Below are 19,169 nucleotides of genomic sequence, written 5' to 3'. Positions count from 1 at the left end.
ATAATTCAAAACAAGTTACAAACTTCATAATCCAACTGATAAGAACCAGGGCACACTTAAATCAAACAAAGCAAATTCCCGGTGCCTAGCCTTAGCTTCTACCCATGTTCCCTTCAGTCCTGCAGCTTTCACTCTGCAAAACCTGTCATATGGGAGACTCTTACACATTACCAGGTTGGGTTTACAGATTGAAGTGAAATCCTGACCTCCCCAGGCCTCGGTTTCTCTATGTGGGACCTTAGATAACTCCCAGAAGATTGGCTTCAGTTAATCTAATTCATTAAAGCTGATTCTTCAGCCACAGCCAATCAGGGTCAGTTGATTCAGGTTTCATATCCAGATTATTCATTCAAAATAACTCTTCAATTGTCCTGATCACAGCTTTACTCATCTACTCATCTACCTCAAGCTTTACAAACCAAGCCCCATTATGTGTACCTCATTCAACATACTTATGTTTCAACTGCCCAGAAGAGCTCATTAAATCTGATCTCTCTATGGTATTTTCTAGCCCCAAATTCCAAAACATTTTCACAGTCTTTCCAAAAGGCAACGTGGTCAGGATCATCATCATGTCTAGATACTAATTTCTATATTAATCACGTTCTGCTGCTGTGATGAAAGTCTGACCAAAACCAACAAAGAGTTTATTACATTTTACTAGTCCCAGATTATAATCCATCACTGCGGGAAGTCAAGAACTGAAGCAGAGAAAATGGAAGAACATTAATTAATGGCTTGCAATCCATGGCTTAGCTTTATTTCTAATACAACCCATGACTACCTGCTGGGGAGTGACACTGCACGACTGGACTGGGCCCTACCATATCATGCCCATATGCTAATCTGAGGGGAATAATTTCTCAGGAGATGTTATCTTTCCCTGAATATCTATATTTGAAAACATGTAACCAGAACATTGCTGTTGACTAATAGAACCATAGACCATCCTGGCCAAACACTAAAATACTCTTGTTTACCAGCAGTAACTTGTTGGTAAGAATCTATTGCTTAAGGTATTACACACTTGAGTCATAGAACATGGATAAATCCACCTGGTACTGATCTGGAAACTTCATCCCTACTGGAGAGCTTTCATATTGCTGGAAAGCACTAAGAATGCTACCAGGGGAGAAAAGTGATGATCAGTCTCACCTAGCTGTGAGCACTGTGAGCTATAATAAAAACCGCCCTGACAAGACACACCCATTGGGCAATAGTTGTGGAAATATCATGGTACTAACCAACCACTCTCTGATAATACTCCATAAGAGATACCCCACTACTGGCACCATTATTATATCAAGAATCTCTGACTATGCATACCATGCCCTAGGGGAGAACTTATTACTATTCTACTAAGTACACATAGTACAGATCCAACCACTAATCACTTAGCATTGTACACATAGATTAATGGAAATCTCAATTCTCGTTAGAGGAACTAATTGCAGTAGTTTATGATTAACACTGTGTCCCACTATTGGTCCATATGCAGGGAATGTCTGTGTTATAGACAGCCCTAATGAGACATTTGTACCACATCCTGTCCTCCCAAGGTTAGGGATTATTGTCGAATAAAAAGTATAAAAGGTGTCAGAGGTGGTCGATGACTCTAAGTAAACAGTGTCTTCTGGGTATAGCAGGAAAGTTGCCTAGATGAAGTCACAGTTTCAGTGACAGCCTGCAGAAGGTCCGTGCAAGGTAAAGGCAGACAAAATCCTAGCGTGGACAGACAATATAAGCATGAATACAGAAAGTACACTTAACCACTGAGCCAACTCTTCATGCGCTGAGCATTGGGGATTTTTTGCAATTATGAATCATACATATTCAAGACAATAATTAATTATAATATCTTATTACTAGTCCTGGTTATGAACCAGATGAACCAAAGAAAACATATGGTCCTTTCAATTCAGGGAATTTAAGTTTTGTAATCATCATTTACAGGTGTTCACATTTTACATCCTCTTACAATTGTATCTTTATAAAATAAAGACCAGGTTAACTAAATGTATCTGAAAATATGCCTGCGAACAATAAATTAGGAGTTAGTGGATGATCCACCCTGGAAAGTCTGTGGTCTCCATATCAGTGAGAGAGGATTGAAAACGCTCTGCACCACTCTTGAGCATATACCCAAAAGATCCTCCAACATGTAACAAGGGCGCATGCTCTACTATGTTCATATAAGCCTTATTTATAACAGCCAGAAGCTGGAAAGAACCCAGACTTCCTTCAACCAAAGAATTGACAGAAAAAAAATGTGGTACATTTACACAGTGGAGTACTACTCAGCTATTAAATACAATAACATCATGAAATTCTTATGCAAATGGATGGGACTGGAAAATATCTCCCTGATATTTTTGCGAGCTAACCTACTCACAAAAGAACACACATGGTATGCACTCACTGATAAGTGGATATTAACCCCAAATATCAGAATACCCAAGATACAATTCACAGACTTTATGAAGTTCAAGAAGAAAACCAAAATATGGGTACATCATTCTTTCTTAGAAGGGGAAACAAAGTACTCACAGAAGGAAATATAGGGACAAAGAGTGGAGCAGAGACTGAAGGAAAGGCCATCCAGAGACTGCCACACATGAAAATCCATCCCCTATGTAGCCACTCAGAGCTCTGTGGTTCCTGAGCTCCCATGTCTCGGAATGCCCTTCCTTGTGATACTGTTCCACCTCAGAGACGTGTGGTTTCTGGGCTCCATGTATCTGGATTCCCTCCCACTGGGATACCTTATCCCTCAGAGCTGTTGGTTCCTGAGCTTCTAGGTCTCAGGCAACCCTTTCATCTGAGCAGAAGCATAGCCCTGGCCTTCAGGGAGAGCAGGCATCTTCATGGTGTTCACCTGCAAATTCCTATTTGTCAACACTATGGGCCCAGGATAAACAGATATATAGGTAAATGACTGGATAGATACATGAATTTGATCTCTAATTCAACTTAGGCACTATAGAAAACAATCCTTGAATTATTTTAATAATTTTAAATCCTAGTTTACTGAGAAACACGTTGAAGAGGCAGGGCCTTCAGCCGCCCTGAAGCAGCACTGCCCCTCTGTGGCCACACAGGAAGGTCTTCACTCAGCAGTTTCCTGACTTAAGACCTAGGCCTGAGGAAATGCATTGAATATTTCTCTGGGGGACAATAGTTCTGAGAAGGAAAGAGAGTTTGTCTATGTTGAGGTCAGTTAAGGATGGTTTTCTTTCCTTCCCTCCCAGCCTTTTCTCCATGCGACATCATGAGTCCCCATCTTTCTATCCTGCCTAAAACCACTTTCTTCTGGGAAATGAGAAAATCCACTCATACAAAATAAAAACATGAAAATGCTCACTACTTACAATAGACCTTTATGTAATAAGCAAATGACTGCATTTGACACGAGTTATAATTTATTAACCCCTTAGTTAGACTACTTGTACACATGGTGATTATTAATCCACAAATATTCTTTTTCACTAAAATCCTTATATTTTATTCTTTGAGATTATAATATAATCACACAAATTCCCTCTTCCCTGTCATCTCTTCAAAACTTTCCATATAGTCCTCCATGCTGTCTTTTGAAAGTTATGGCTTCTTTTTTTATATTCTTGTTTTATATTATATATATATGATATATATTATAATATATATTATATTATATATATTCCTCAGGACTGACCAATCCGTATTGGATAACCAATCGGTGTGCTCGTCTCAGGGAAAGACCATTTCCCCACCATCGGCATTCTCGGTTTCCAGTAGTTCATTGTCTAGAATGGAGACTGTGTGTGCTTTTCCCATCCACTTTAGCTGCTGTGTTTCAGCTCCTGTTGAGGCAGTTATGTTGGTGAGACCTCATCTGTGCGGCTTCCAACATTCCTCGGAGACACAGTGAGTTACACAGTGTCACCTGATCCTCTGACTCCCGCCATCCTTCCTGCTGTCCTCTCCAGGGTTTCCTGAACCTCAGCAGGAGCAGGGGTTGTACTGTAGACACGCCCACCTTCACTAGGATCCACAGCTCCTCACTTTGATTTGCTGTGGTTTTCTGCAATGGCTTCCATGTTCTAGTAAAGTCATGGAGACCCCATAACCACGCTGTACTAAACCAGACAACCCCTAGCTGCATTCTCAGTTTTTGTCCTTATCCCATGCATGTGCATTTAGAGAGTCTGCTTATTTTGTTCATTATAAAATGAGTCAATCATTCTCTTTGAGTTGTAAAAGCTTTTAAGATATTTAAAGTTATTCGAAAATTTTTAAATTAATGATGAATAAAATTAATAAATTAGAAGATTCAAAAGTCACTGAGGGTACCACCTTTGTGTGGGAAAGTGGTCCTGGGTTGTATAAGGAAGCTAATTAAGGATGCGTCTGTGAGTGAACTAACAACAGCCTTCGTCCACGGTTTCTGTTTTGTCCCTGCCTTGATTAGCACCAAGGGTGAACTATGACTTGGAAGTGAAACCTAAATAAATCTGATCCCCTTCTAGGTTAACTTTACTCAGTGTTTTCTCATAGCAGCAAGAAGGAGACTGGAGTGGGCAGGTTCTGTGCATCCTGCATCTCGCATGGTTCACTGTTTTTACTGTCGCTGAGGTTGTCTCCTCGCTAACCCTGACCCAGTCAGAGCAGTTCTACCTGGAAGCCTGCTTTCCCTTCCATTCCTTTTCTCCTCATCATTTATGATTTCTGTACATTGTGGCTTAAATGATCACATTGATTCTGTCCCCCATAAGCTTCTCTGCTAGTTCTAAGATGGACATTTATGCTTTGGGGGGGTGTGTATTGAGCAATGAAGATAAACACCAATGTGCTGATCATAGGAGGCCAAAAGCTTACCTGAGGTTACAACTCTACCAATACAGGAAAGGAATATTAAATTGGACAGATATTCTTTGGGGTTTCCTGATGTCTTGTGACTAAGAAGAGACACACCCACCCAGTTGAAGGTTTGTGCACAGGCTGCAGGTGTGTGGGGAGCACTGTGCATCCACAGCACAGAAATAAGTGCCTGAGTCTGTGGTCTGGGAGGAGGAGATGTGCAAAGAGCTTCGACGTTCTTTAGTGACTGTCGTGGATGTCAGTCTTCCACTCTGCTTTGTCCCAGATGGATTGTAGAACAGTCTGACAAGGCTTCCCCCAGGACTCTGATAAAACCATTGCATTTGGTTTGCGGAGGTGGAAAAGTTGCACTGCAGCTCTGCTTTCTCTCCCTCCTGCAGAACCAAGGACACAGGACTCTGCTGCACTTGCTGTCCTTTCACCCCTGATTAGAAACAGAGAAAGAGACACAGATGGCTGTCACTGCAGTGCCCACAGAGCCCTGAGCACACCCGTGTCCTCTGAGAAGGTGGGAGCTCTGCAGGACTCCTAAGCTGCTCTCCCACCCCTCCATGTGCTGAGCCAGATCCTCTCAGGTGCCCTGAATGCTGACAGCCAGACTCACAGCAAACCTGGGTGCACAGAAGACACAGCAGAGAGCACAGCAGCCTCTTCATGGTGCTTGTGTGGCTGCTGGAGAAGCAAGTAACCAAACCCTGGGCTGTGGTGTCAGGGTGGCTGTGGTGTTAGCCCCACCCCCAACCTCTGCCCAACTCCTTCTGCAGACAGCTCCACCCAGGAACTCTGCCAGGTGACACCCTGCTGAGTTCCCTCCCAACCTTCAAAGCCTGGAACTCCTCCTCCCAAACCAGACCTGACTAAGAGTCCTGGTGAAGGACAGTGAGGGGAGGGTACATTTTGAGATGACCCAAGAGATATATGGGTTTAGGAAACCAGGAGCCAGGGAGGAGGAGGACTAAGACATTCCAAGAGAACATGCCTCAGCTGTGTACAGAGCCTGGCAAACTCAGGAAAAAAACAAAGTTTAAACTAAGGAAACAGGTGCATGTTCTAAGAAAAGACCTTTTACTGGGGCCTCAAAGATGGCTGAGCAGTTAAGCTTACTTTTGTTTCCAGAGGCCTTAGCTCCCTTGCTAGCATTCACATCGGGTGACTCATGGCTGCCTCTTACTCCAGTTCCAGAGGATTAGATGCTGTCTTCTGTCCTCCTTAGAACCTGGACACAGGTACCAGATGTTTACACAGACCCACACACTCATACACCTGACCAAAAACGGAAAGTCTTCACCACTGAAATAATTTAAGTGAGATCAGTGCTGTAGAAAAAGAAAGAGGAACACAAAGATCCAGCCAAGTGTAATGTTTCCTGGCTTTGGGGTGCATTTTAAACTGTGGGACGCTCCTGCAACAGTCACTTGTGTTCTAAATGCTGGTGAAAAATGTGACACCATAAGAAAGAAGTGCACTGGGGAAAACTAATGCAGGAGTGCTGCATTCTAGAGTGACAGGGGCAGGGTGGGCAGCAGCCCTGGTGTGGTGGTGCACATGGTGACTGCAGGAAACACTGTGCTGTGCAGAGGAATGCGTTTTAAAAGTTTCACCATGAAGAGACTAGATGGGAAAGGAGACTAGTGATAAAAGACAAATCACATAATCTGATCAAAAACAGCTTACAGCCAACCTCCTACCCTCTGAGCCCATCATTCTCTCATATAATATTAGAACAATGAATGATTTCTACTTTGATCACAATCCTTTGGCACAATTAGGATAAAATTTTCCTCTTGAGTAAAAATGTTGTTTCTCAAGCTGAATCAGATCATTCCAATTCTAAACAAGTGAGTGCCAATTAATAGCTATCCCATGGGAATGAAGCACTTCCCACCATTCTACTTTCTCTGTACCGTTGCCTTTGTAGAACATGGCAAGTCCCTGAAAGTGCCTGAGGCTGGAACCCTGGTCTCCTACTCTGCAAGGCTCAGGTTGTGTCCAGCTCAGCACTTGTGACTCAGGGCAGTAGAGCACCCAGCTCCCTTGGTCCCATTGTCAGGGGATCCTCAGGTGGAGAGATGTTCACCCTTCCTGCACTGAACCTGAAAGTTCCCCACGCCTGAGACAAACAGAATTCCTGTGTGAGCTTCAGGAGGCACTGGTGACCCAGATGAGAGTGTCACACATGCAGGGAAGGATCCTGAGGGACAAGGGATGAGCAGCTGCTGAGCTTGCACAGGTGCAGCCATCATGGTGGGGCACCCCTTGGTTCTGCACCCTCCTACAGCATCAGTGCTGTGTGGGGAACTCAGCCACAGGAGGGTCTCTGTTCAGACTAAAGCCACACACTGTTCTTTCTGTGAAGAACACCTACTGAGGCAGAGTGACATTCACAGAGCTCTCCAAGCTTTTGTATACACAGCAGGGTCACCAAGGTGAGCAGAAAGTAGCTCACTCCTTCTTGAGAGATTCCCAGGAAGCAAATAAAGGCTGAAGAGGAGGAGAGGTAGACAGTGGGTGCTCTGAGCTTACAGAGGCCTAGATACCTTCACCCTAATAACATCGGAGAAACAATTAGGAAGAGACACTTTCCTTTCCCTTGGCCTGCCTCAGGCATCTGTGTAAAATGTGCTCTGTCAGAACACCTACTGAGGCAGTTGAAGAGGTTCTAAAATGATATAATAAATTAATATAAGAGTATAATGTATTCAGACCAAATCCACCACCACCCTTCTCCCATTACAACTGCTCCCAGAACCCACTACATGTTACCCACCCTACCACCACCACACCCCTGCCAACGCCTAAAAGTAGGGCAGTGGGGAAAAAGCAAGTTTAAGAGTACAAGATAGGGTAGTAGAATGCAGATAGTTTAATGTCAAAAGGGGGGCCGTGAAGGAGTGTGTAAGTGGGAAGCAGGACAGGATGGCAGGGCAGGGCTAAGACAGAGGTTTGTGTGAGTTTATTCTCATCAATGAAGTAGCCATTTACTCTTTTAAAGGGAGTGTGCTTTGGAGACCCAATAAACAAAGGAGAAGTTCACAGCTACAGTGGACTTCCCACTGCCCTTGCTGCCTCCCCAGGGTGAATTCTAAGGGATTCTAATCATGCACAGAGGAAAGTTTATGCTTTCTAAGTGCAAAACTTATGAATTTTTTTTAACAAGAGTATAAAGTTATGAACTGGAATGGAGAAAATATTTTGGAGTGATAAAATTACAGCATCTTTCTGTATTGCAAATCAAGAGCCAGGATGATAGAATTCAGACACTGAGGAGTGACTGGACTTCTACACAATGCCGTCAAAATGCCTGGGAAAGATGTGATTGGTGTTGCCAAGAACACTGCAGGTGTATTACAATATGGAGACTGAATTAAGAAGTATAAGTTTGAATAAACATTGGGAACATGCATTAAAGAAAAACAAGCCCACTGTAGGGAGCTGCAATGGGCTGCGCCTCAAAGATGGCTCTGGTTTCTGCCTTCCACCCTCCCGATGGTGTGCGCTCCTTGTAGTAAACAAGTCCTTATTTGGCTATGCCTGCCTGGCCTGCTAGGTTCCGAATAGTGACAGCCTGTCTGCATGACCCACGTGGCACTTTGGGGTTGGTTGGCGTTGGGTACTTAAGCTGATGTAGGACGTTCCCTAGGGTAGAAGATTGTATCAAGGTTCCTGAGTAAACTGCTTGAAGAAGATCTCCTCTGGTCGTGTCTTCCTTGCTGGTCGAGGTTGGGTGCAACAGCCCACCACAGACAATCTTCATTCATGAACTCAAATTCATCAGAAATCAAATTCATGAGAACCTCGGTTACCTATTCTGAGTATTACCAGTCCCTTGGGTTTTCTTGCCAAATGTAACAATTCACCAGTGTCACCTGCTGTATTCTAGGCCCTGCCCACAGGAGAGATTATGCAGTGCATAGGCACCAGGGGGCAGGAGTTTTATAAGCATCATCTTCTAATTCCAGTACCACAATTCTTACTCTAGCTGGTATTCTGAGGGTTAACAAGTCTCAGTAATCGATCCCCACTCCGTGTGTGTGTGTGTGTGTGTGTGTGTGTGTGTGTGTGTGTGTGTGTCTGCATGTGTCCACTATGTTCATAGCAGCCTTAATTATTATAGTCAGAAGCCGGAATGAACCCAGATGCCTTTCAACAGAGGAATGGAAACAGAAAATGTGGTTCATTTACACAATGGAGTATTACTCAGCTATTAAAAGCAATGACTACATGAAATTTTTAGGCAAACATGAGACTAGAAAATATCATCCTGAGTGAGGTAACCCTGTCATAAAAGAACACACATGGTATGCACTCACTGATAAATGGATATTACCCAAAAGCTCGGAATACCCAAAAAGCAATTCACAGAGCATGTGAAGCTTAAGAAGAAGGAAGACCAAAATGTGGATACTTCAGTCCTTCTTAGAAGGGGGAATAAAATGCTCATGGGAGGAAATACAGGAACAAAGAGTGAGGCAGGGACTGAAGAAAAGGTCACCCTGAGGCAGCCGCACCTAGGGATTAATCCCATATGAAATCAGCAAACCCAGTCACTACTGCTGATGCCAGAAAGTGCTTGCTAACAGGAGCCTGGTGTAGATGTCTCCTGAGAGGCTCTGCCAGAGCCTTACTGATACAGATGAGGATGCTTGCAGCTAATCTGAGCATGGGGACCCCAATGGAGGAATTAGAGAAAGGACTGAAGAAGCTGAAGGGATTTTCAATTGTGTAGGAAGAACAACAACATCAACCAACCAGACACCCCAGAGCTTCCAGGGACTAAACCGCCAACCAATGAGGACACATGAAGGGACCTATGGCTCCAGTCACATATGTAGAAGAGGGTGGTATTGTCTGGCATCAATAGGAGAAGCCCATGATCATTTCCACAATGTAGGGGAATACCAGGGTGTTGAGGTGCGAGTTGGTGGATGGGAGGGGAAGCATCTTCACAGAAGCAAGGGCAGGAGGTGTGGGAGAGGGGGACAAGGAATAACAATTTGAATGTAAATACCTAAAATATAAAAAAATACGTGTCTTTTATGAGAGTGGGAACTACACTGATCTGTGTGTATAATTATAAATATATAGGATACAGTAGGAACTACATTGATTTAGTAAAGTGGCCGTAGTAAGTTCTCCCCTAAGGTCTCTGACCTTTCTATCTATGTGAGTTAATTAGGTTTCTGGGCAGATGTTAGTTTCCCCCAAGATAAAAGTGCTACTGTTGCATCCCTGTGGACATATTGCCATGGTGCACATTGTTATGGTTCATTGTACTTTATCGTCTTTATTCATCTTGGTAGGAGTAATTACTGCTCTTTTCCCTGGACTCATGCATAGCACCATTGGTTACTATGAGAACTTGTCCTAGGAGGAATCTTCAAGTTAGTTCTAACTAAATCCCTCCAGGTTCTTATGTCTGAAGCCTGCAGTTTCCTTAAAAACAGGGTCTTAACTTCAAATCTAGGAGGGCAACCAAGGGCCTATTTTATTTAAAGGAGTCTCTTGACACCCCCAGGTAACACCCGAGGGAAGGGTTCCATACTTGGCACTGGAGCTTTCATTAGACCTGATATTCCTTCCACGATTGAGGATTGCTCATCTGACAGATTCTATTCTATGTTGTGCCATTTGAAGTAGATTTGGCATTTATAAATTCAATTAGGGGGCTGGAGAGATGGTTCGGCAGTTAACAGCACTGACTGCTCTTCCAGGGGTCCTGATTTCAATTCCCAGCAACCACACAGTGACTCACACCCATCTGTAAATGAGATCTGATGCTCTCTTCTAGTGTGTCTGAAGACAGCTACAGTGTACTCACACACATAAAGTAAATAAATAAATATTTAAAAAAAGAAACTTAATTAGACATTCCACTTTGCTCCGTAACCAGTAAGATAATGAGGATATCTTCTTTGTGTACACAAACATGAGTCTTTCTTGAGAGACTCTATGGCACTGTAGTGTTTGATTTCAGATCTTTCTTCCTTTACAGATATAAATATGACTACTAGAGCATTTTATTTTTAACCCAGTATTTTTTTCAGAAACCTTGGCCTTCTTTCCCATGTTTCAGAACAATTGTCAGAGGATCTAATTCTAATATCAGATGACTGAAGATACCAGGATGTCAGGATTTAACAAAAGTTAGACAAGAGCAGACTTTAAGAGGAAGGGACTTCTGGACAGTCTTTTAGGACCAGGCTGCACTATACACAGTGCTTAGGACAAAGAAGGACCTGCATCTCAGGGCATCATTTTGAGAGTTCCAAAGGCTGTGTTTCATGAGCGGCTTCTCTAAGTGAAGGCTGTCAGGGAATGCGGTGGTTTGAAAGAGAATGGCTCATAGGTTCAAATATCTGAAAGTTTGATTCAAGCTTGGTAGACTATTTAGATGTGAGGTATGAGGGGTGGCTTTGCTAATGGAGGAGGCAGGTGGTGAGCTCTGTTCTCAAAGCCCAAGCCAGGCCCAGTCTCTCCCTCTCTGCATCTTATGTGATCAGATATAAGCTCTCAGCTACTGCTCCAGGGCCGTCCTGCCTGCTACTGTGTTTCCTACCATGACAGTCATGGGCTCACCCTCTAAACCCTAATCAAGTCCTCATTTAATGGGTTCTTTTATGAGCTGATTTCATCATGGCATCTCTTTACAGCAATAAACAAAAACCTCAGATGTGAAGTCAGGCAGAACTCTCTGTAAGAACCAAGGAAAAGAAGAATATAAGTAACTTATAGAGGGAAACTCAAACATATTTTTAAAGACTAGAGTCTATGTTTCTCATTTCGGTCATAAATTTGAGGGGTAATGGAAGAAGATTGTTGGAGAATTTAAATCACTATATTTTGTAAGACATCCTGGTAGAGATAAATCCCATGTCAGGGTTTTCTTGGAAATGTTTGCTGTGAGAGTTCCCCCATCTAGGGAGAGTACTTTATTTCTGAGGATCAAAGCTTGGATTGTCTCTAGTAATGACTTCCATGCTATCCTGTCAGAAAATCCACTAATTCCTAAATTTCTAGGTGTCTGATCTGACATTTGTTCGTGTTTTTCAGGAAGCTAGGGAAATACCACTTACTGAAAGCTCTTAGGCTCCCACCCTCAGCCCCCAGCCCTCCTGCACCCTTGGTTCATGTGCAGCTTCCCCTGCCGTCTCCCTCACTGTGTCTCCACAGCACAGTAGTACAGGGCAGAGTCTGACAGCTGTGCTGAGGGCTTCTGCAGACGGAAGGAGCGGCTGCTCTTATGGAGAGCGGCGTGGAACCCTTCGTGCTCGGTCCTCTTGTTGTCTGTAGAGCTCCTCAGGAGTAGCCGAGGGGCTTCATTGAGATATTGCACATACCAGAACAGGGTAGAAACTGAGTAAGTAGTCTGATAGGTGCAGTTCAGCACCACAAGCGACCCCTCTGTGAGAGTGACCAGGCCTTCTGTCTGGGTCACTGAGTCTCCATTGCTCCTTCCTGAAATAGATAGATAGATAGATAGATAGATAGATAGATAGATAGATAGATAGATAGATAGATAGATAGACAGACAGATAGATAGATAAGAATTACTTTTGTATGTGAAGAGGAACACTAAAGACTTCTAGAGTTGTAAGAAAAGGACGTCATTAACCCTTAGAGTTAAACATAACTTACTGAGTATTAGGAGGAGCACGAGAACAGAGCAGGTGTCAGGAAGCATGTTCATAGAAGAAATGACACTTGGTCCTTGAGTGCACCAAAGTCACAGGGCAAGTCCTCTGCAGGCTCTCCTCAAACTCCTCACTCAGAGACAAGGACCTCTGTCTGCACAGTGAGTCTCTCATGTTAAGTCACCTCCTGAATGAGATCTTAGCCACATCTGAAGAGGCAGCGCCCTCTGCTGATTTCCCTTCAACCTGTACCACAGAGATCAGCACCTTGTAAATAAACTTAGAACCTCACCAAAAGGAGGAAGGTCTCAAGCCCCTAGTGGATGGCTGAAATCACAACTGTTACTGGACTACGTGTATCCTATGATATTTAGCACAATGATTATACATAAAGTATACAAACACATCTGTTAAAAATCTATCTATATTCTCTTGGATTTTTAGTTTTTAAAGATTGCTCTGCAGTGAATTTTGTTTGTACTCACCTGCTCCCTCCCTTTCTGCCAAATCCATCCCCTCTTTCATACCAAATCAATTTGCCCCACCCCTTTTAAAAATAAAGCATAAGAAGTTTTGTGTTAGAGCTTGTACTATTCATATACTCTTGGATACATGGCCTTCAGTGGAGAGTGATCTATGTGCCAGTGTCTGTACCTTTAAAGAAAATGGAATCTCATCTCCAGCAGATACCAACTGCCAATAGCTCCTTAGTAAGGATGGGAACGCCCACTTTCCCCTTTTGCGACAGAATTTCTGACTGACCTGATCCTTTGCAAGGCTTGTCAACCTCTGTGAGTTCATATGTGCAGCTGTCCTGCAGTCTCCAGAAAATGCTGTTTCCTTTACAGGTTCGTAGAGTCTTCCCACCCCCTCGTCCTCAATGAACTCTGAGTCTTGGGAGGAGGGTGTGGGATGTACATGTTCCATCTGGGGCTGAGTGACCTACAACGTCGTCTTCTCTGTATCATGTTCTGCTTTTTATTTTATTTATGGAAGGATCTGTAATTCATTTCGATGTGAAATTTCCAAAATGCACAATGGGAAAAGAGCTTCATTTTTTCACATATACATCCAAGAACATTAAGTACCTAGAATATTAAAAGAACATAAAAATCTAAACATCAATAAATCAAACAACCAAATAAAATTGGAGCATGGAACTATATAAATAGTTCTCAAAAACTGAAGGACAGTTAGTGTTAACACCTCTAGATATCATCACAATACAGATTAAAGGTACTTCACGGTTTCATTTTACCCAGAAATAATGGCTAATGCCCAAACAAATAAACAAGCAAATCAGAAACAATGAATGTACTATTGTTTAATGACCAATTCATCAGCTGTATGTATTCCCTAACTACCATGAGCAGAACAACAATGAACATGAATAATCAGATGCAGTCTATAGAGTTACAGAGTTGTCAATAACACAGAACAAAGAAAATATCCCAGGATCATCTGATAAACCTATTTCTAGACTTTGAGGAAACTTTACATTGATTCCATAGTGATCCATTAGTATGCACACCCATCAGCAGTGAATTAATGTTTCCCTTTCTCCAAATCAAAGGCATTATTTCTCATCCTTTGCTTTTTGGTTCTTAGCTATCATTTTAGTACTACCCAAGTAATATAGAATCTCAAAGCAGCTTTAATTTTCATTTATGTAATAAGTGGGGATGCTGAACATTGTAAAATGTTTCTCAGCCATTCAGTATTCAGTATTCTTTGTTTAGCTCCATCTTTAATTTTTCAATTGGACTTGTTTCTTGATGGTTATGGGTTTTAGTTGCTTGTATACTCTACATATGTATAGCTGAAAAGGATTTTCTCATTCTGTAGGATGGCTCTCCACGCACGTGTTGGAGCACTTAGCTGTGCAGAAGGTGTTTAGTTTCATTGGATCTTGTTTATTGCTTGCTGACCTTATGTCAGAGCAGAGTATAGAATGGAAAGCAGAAGTGGAAAGTCACATAAAATTATATCTACTACTGTATAAGTTTCCTATGTCTATACACATATTAAATAGACTGAGCCTATAATGGGACAACAAGGCTCCTAAAAGACACCATGGAATAACAAATTAAAATCCCAGTGCCAGGATGAGTATTATTTTCTGAAGTTATTGTCCAATGGAGTTCTATATTCCCTCAAGTACTACACTTTATTGCCAGTTCTCTATATTGGCTGTATATTGGCAGTGCTCTGGTTACTGTCCAGAACTTGATGATAAAACCCTATTCTGAATGAAACATATGCTTAAGTAGTAAAACATTAAGAAATGAAGCTGGTACTCACTTAGAAACTCACCAACAGACACATTTATTCACTGGCTTACTCATTCTCTCACTCACTCACTCATTCACTCACTCACTCCTCACTCACTCACTCACTTCCTTATGGTCCCAAGACATCCAGTCCTTCACTAGGTAATTACTTGCTGCTTTTACCCAGACTTTTTAGTGAGAATGGAGAGAATAAAAATAGAAAGATATAACGTGTTTAAAGCTACAGACATGATAGGTGCAGACGAACATCAACCGTAATCATTCAATAGATCAATGCTGGTATAGAGAGTACACGCTACTTTTCACTGGAATGCTGGAAATGGTGCCTGGACGGTAAGATACCCCAGAGTAAAAGAATAGAAGATTTTTCACTTAAAGAAAAGGTTCCTGCAAAACAGTCTCTTCGGGCCCTTTCTGGAAAAAGTTTATGCTGGGAAGTGTTTTCCTTAATTTAGTCACTTAGACATTCAGGAGCCATTCCCTGTATCAGTGATAAAGGGTCCAGACTACAGGGGAACTTGGCAGGAGAATTCAGTGTCATTTGCCTAATGCTTGTTTTGAAGAATGTACCAGCCTGGTATCACCAATGCCTGCACTGAGGCCCACAGGAAAGCTAGGGATACCAGGCACGGTACAGCACAACCAGATTCCTGAAAGCCTTGAGAGGCCAAAGGGTGAAGTTGGCAAAACCCAAGTCATAGTGGTGACCACTGAGTGTTTCAGATTCCAGGAAGAGTAAATGTCTGCTGAGCAAATCTGCAAGATTTGAAAACTCTAATGCATGTGCATAGTAGAAGCAAGTATAACTAGATATTAGAGTGCATTTAATCATAGGAATACTGTAATGGCTGGTTATATGTGTCAACTTGACACAAGCTGAAGTTATCACAGAGAAAGGAGTCTCAGTTGAGGAAATATGTCAATGAGACCCAGCTGTAAGGCATTTTCTCAACTAGTGGTCAAGGGGGAAGAGCCCAGCCAATTGTGCCATTCCTGGGATGATAGTCTTGGGTTCTATAAGAGAGCAAGCTGAGCAAGCCAGGGGAAACGAGCCAGTAAGTAACATCTCTCTATGTCCTCTGCATCAGCTCCTGCTTCCTGCCCTGCTTGAGTTCCAATCCTGCCTTCCTTTCATGATGAAGTGTAAGCTGAATAAACCATTTCCTCCCCAACTTGTTTCTTGGCCATGATGTTTACGCAGTAATAGAAACCCTGACTAAGACAAACACCTACCTCCAAACCATACCATTTCAGGATGCTGCTCATTTTAACACCTCATGTTCAGCACTTCTTGGAACTGGAAGATTTACCTCAGTAAGTCAAGGGCCCATCTAGGACTTAATGCTACACACAGAGATTAGGGGCCTTTCACTACTAAGTCCTTCCTCATGATCCACAAGTATTCAAACCTTTTTATTCTGGACAGTATAAATAAATCTGCTAATATATATATATATATTCATATATATATATATATGAATATAGTTGACCAAGTGCCTTTGTAAGATGTTGGAGCATCGTTTGGGTATATGCCTAGGAGTGGTATAGCTGGGTATTGAGGCAGAAATATTCCCAGCTTTCTCAGAAACCACCAAATTGATTTCCCAAGTGGTTGTAAATGTTGGCATTCCCACCAGCAATGGAGGAGTGTTCCCCCTGCTCCATATCCTTGCAGCATGTGCTGTCCCTTGAGTTTTTAATCTTAGTCATTCTGATGGATATAAGATGGGACCTTATAGTTGTTTTGATTTGCATTCCCTGATGACTAAGGACTTTGAACATTTCCATAAGTGTTTCTTGACCATTTGAGATTCCTCTATTGAGGATTCTGTTTAGTTCTTTACCTAGTTTTTGGTTATTTGGGTTGTTGGTGTCTAAATTCTTGAGTTCTTTGTAAATCTTGGATGTTAGTCCTTTGTCAGATATAAGATGGGTAAAGATTCTTTCTCAACCTGTGGGCTGCTTATTTGTCCTATTGACAGTGTCCTTTGCCTTACAAAAGCTTTGTAGTTTCTTGAAGTCCCACTTATGAATTGTTGATCTTATAGCATGAGCCATTGGTTCAGGAACTCATCTCTTGTGCCAATTCATTAAGGGTATTTCCCACTTTCTCTCCTATGAGATTTAGCATATCTAGTTTTATTTTGAGGTCATTGAACTACTTGGACATGAGTTTTGTCCAGGGTGGTGACTATGGATCTCTTTTCATTCTTCTATAAGTCTCTCAACTGAATAATGTATAAAGAAAATGTGGTACATCTACACAATGGAATACTATTCAGCTATCAAAAACTAAGACATAATGAACTTTGCAGGCAAATGGATGGGACTTGGGAATATCACCCTGGGTAGGGTAACACAATGCCCAAAGACATGCATGATATGAACTCATAAGTGGATATTAGCCATGAAATGCAGGGACCACGTTACACTCTACAAAACTGAAGAAGCTAAACAAGAAGGAAGATCCAATCTAGGGAGCTTGAATTTCACTTACAGAGGGGAATAAAATAGTCATAAGAGGCTGATGAAGGGAGGGTACTGTGAGGAAGGGAAGGGAGATAGGGGAATGGGGGAATCAGGATCAGGTGTGGAGAACAGGAGAGATGGCTAAATGACCATTAAAATGAAGGGAAACTGCAATTAGTGGAGGTGAGGAAGTAGGAGGCATCTCCAGGATGAGACAGAGACCTGGGATAAGGGAGGCGCCCAAGAATCAATGGGATGACCTTAGCTGTGACTCATTACAGGATATGGAACCTGAAGAAGCCACCTCCTGTAGCCAGACCGGAACCCCAGTGGAACAATGAAACACGATTCCACCCATAAAACTTTCAACTCAAAATTTATCCTGACTACAAGAAATGCAGGCACAGGGGATGGAGCAGAGACTGAGGGAATAGCCAACCAATAACTGGCCCAACAGGAGACCATCACATGGACAAGCACCAGTCCCTAACATTATTAATGATACCATGTTATGCTTGCAAACAGGAGCATGTTGTTGTCTTATAGGCCCCACCCAGCAGCTGACTCAAACAGTAACAGACACCCAGAGCCAAACAATAAACAGAGCTTGGAAACTCTTATGGAAGAATAAGAGTGGCCTCTGAAGGGGATAGGAACTCCAAAGGAAGACCAACAAAATCAACCAACCTGGGTCTCTCAGAGTCTGAACCACTGTCATGGTTAGATTTTTACTGCTGTGAACAGACAGCATGACCAAGGCAAGTCTTATAAGTGACAACATTTAATTGGGACTGGCTTACAGGTTCAGAGGTTCAGTCCATTGTCATCAAGGTGGAAGCATGGCAGCATCCAGGCAGGCCTGGTGTAGGAGGAGCTGAGAGTTCTATATCTTGTTCCAAAGGAGCCAAGAACAGACTGGGCATCCTCAGGAGGATAGGAGGTAGATCTCCAGGTCTACCTCCACAATGACACACTTCCACCAACAAGGCCACACCTTCTAATAGTGCCACTCCCTGGGACAAGCATATGCAAACCATCACAACCACCAACCAAACAATATACACAGGCTGGACCTAGGCCTCCCCACACATATGTAGCAGATGTGCAACTTAGTCTTCATGACGGTACCTAACAACTGGAATGGGGGCTATCTGAAAAGCTCTTGCCTGTATGTGGGATATGTTTTTCAAGCTGAATTGCCTTGTCTGGCTTCAATGGGAGAGAAAGTGTCTAACCTTGTAAAGCCTTAACATGTTAGGATGGGGAGGGAGATATTCAGGAGAGCCCTCACTTGCTCTCCTGAGAAAGTGAGAAAGGGAAGGGCATGGGGGAAGGATTGTGGGAGGGAGTAACTGGAAGGGCAGCAGCCATAAGTAAAACAAATTAATTTTAGTAAAATAATTATTAACTTATTCAAAAGGAAAAATTCTTTATTCTGATATTAGCGTATGAAGAATATTTTGTGATTGTTCATCTACATCTTTCATTTCAGTTGAAGAAATGCAAGGTCATTACACTTGAAGATGTGTACACAAGAATGGCCAGAGTTGAGCCTGGTTTTTCAGGTTTTAATCTAAGCTCGTGGTATTTTGCCTCAATCAAAGGACAGGGGAGGGAAAGGGATGGGTGTGGGGGAGAGAGGAACATGATCTGGTATTGGGTGGGGAAAAGGACTGAAGCCTGAGGGCCATCAGAGAGAATGGAAATAGGTGAGCTTGACAGGAAGGAGGTTGGGAAGACCCTCAGAATGTACCAGAGACCTGGGAAGTGAGGGACTCTCAGGACTCAAAGGGGTGGACCCTATATGAATGGCCCTACAGATGGGAGAGGGAACTTATTGAATCCACCTCCAGCAGAAAGACTTGGCATCAAGTGAGGGATGGTGTTGCTATCCCACAGACAATGCACTGACCCATAATTC

The 19,169-nt window shown here is 42.7% G+C and overlaps 1 long non-coding RNA gene across 1 annotated transcript in view; it reads left to right on the top strand.

The window, feature by feature from the left end:
• Nucleotides 1-13,179: 13,179 nt before the first annotated feature.
• Nucleotides 13,180-19,169, top strand: part of LOC134482188 (uncharacterized) — a 107,359-nt gene continuing 101,369 nt past the window's right edge. Inside the window, exon 1 of the long non-coding RNA XR_010058259.1 lies at nucleotides 13,180-13,336. This is a non-coding gene — a long non-coding RNA (uncharacterized LOC134482188). The remainder of the gene's footprint in view (nucleotides 13,337-19,169) is intronic.

Source organism: Rattus norvegicus, chromosome 15, assembly GCF_036323735.1.
Source record: "Rattus norvegicus strain BN/NHsdMcwi chromosome 15, GRCr8, whole genome shotgun sequence".
In the NCBI taxonomy this organism is placed as follows: Eukaryota; Metazoa; Chordata; class Mammalia; order Rodentia; family Muridae; genus Rattus; species Rattus norvegicus.
The sequence above is the reverse complement of the archived record's forward strand: the minus strand, read 5'-3'. Positions and strand labels throughout refer to the sequence as shown.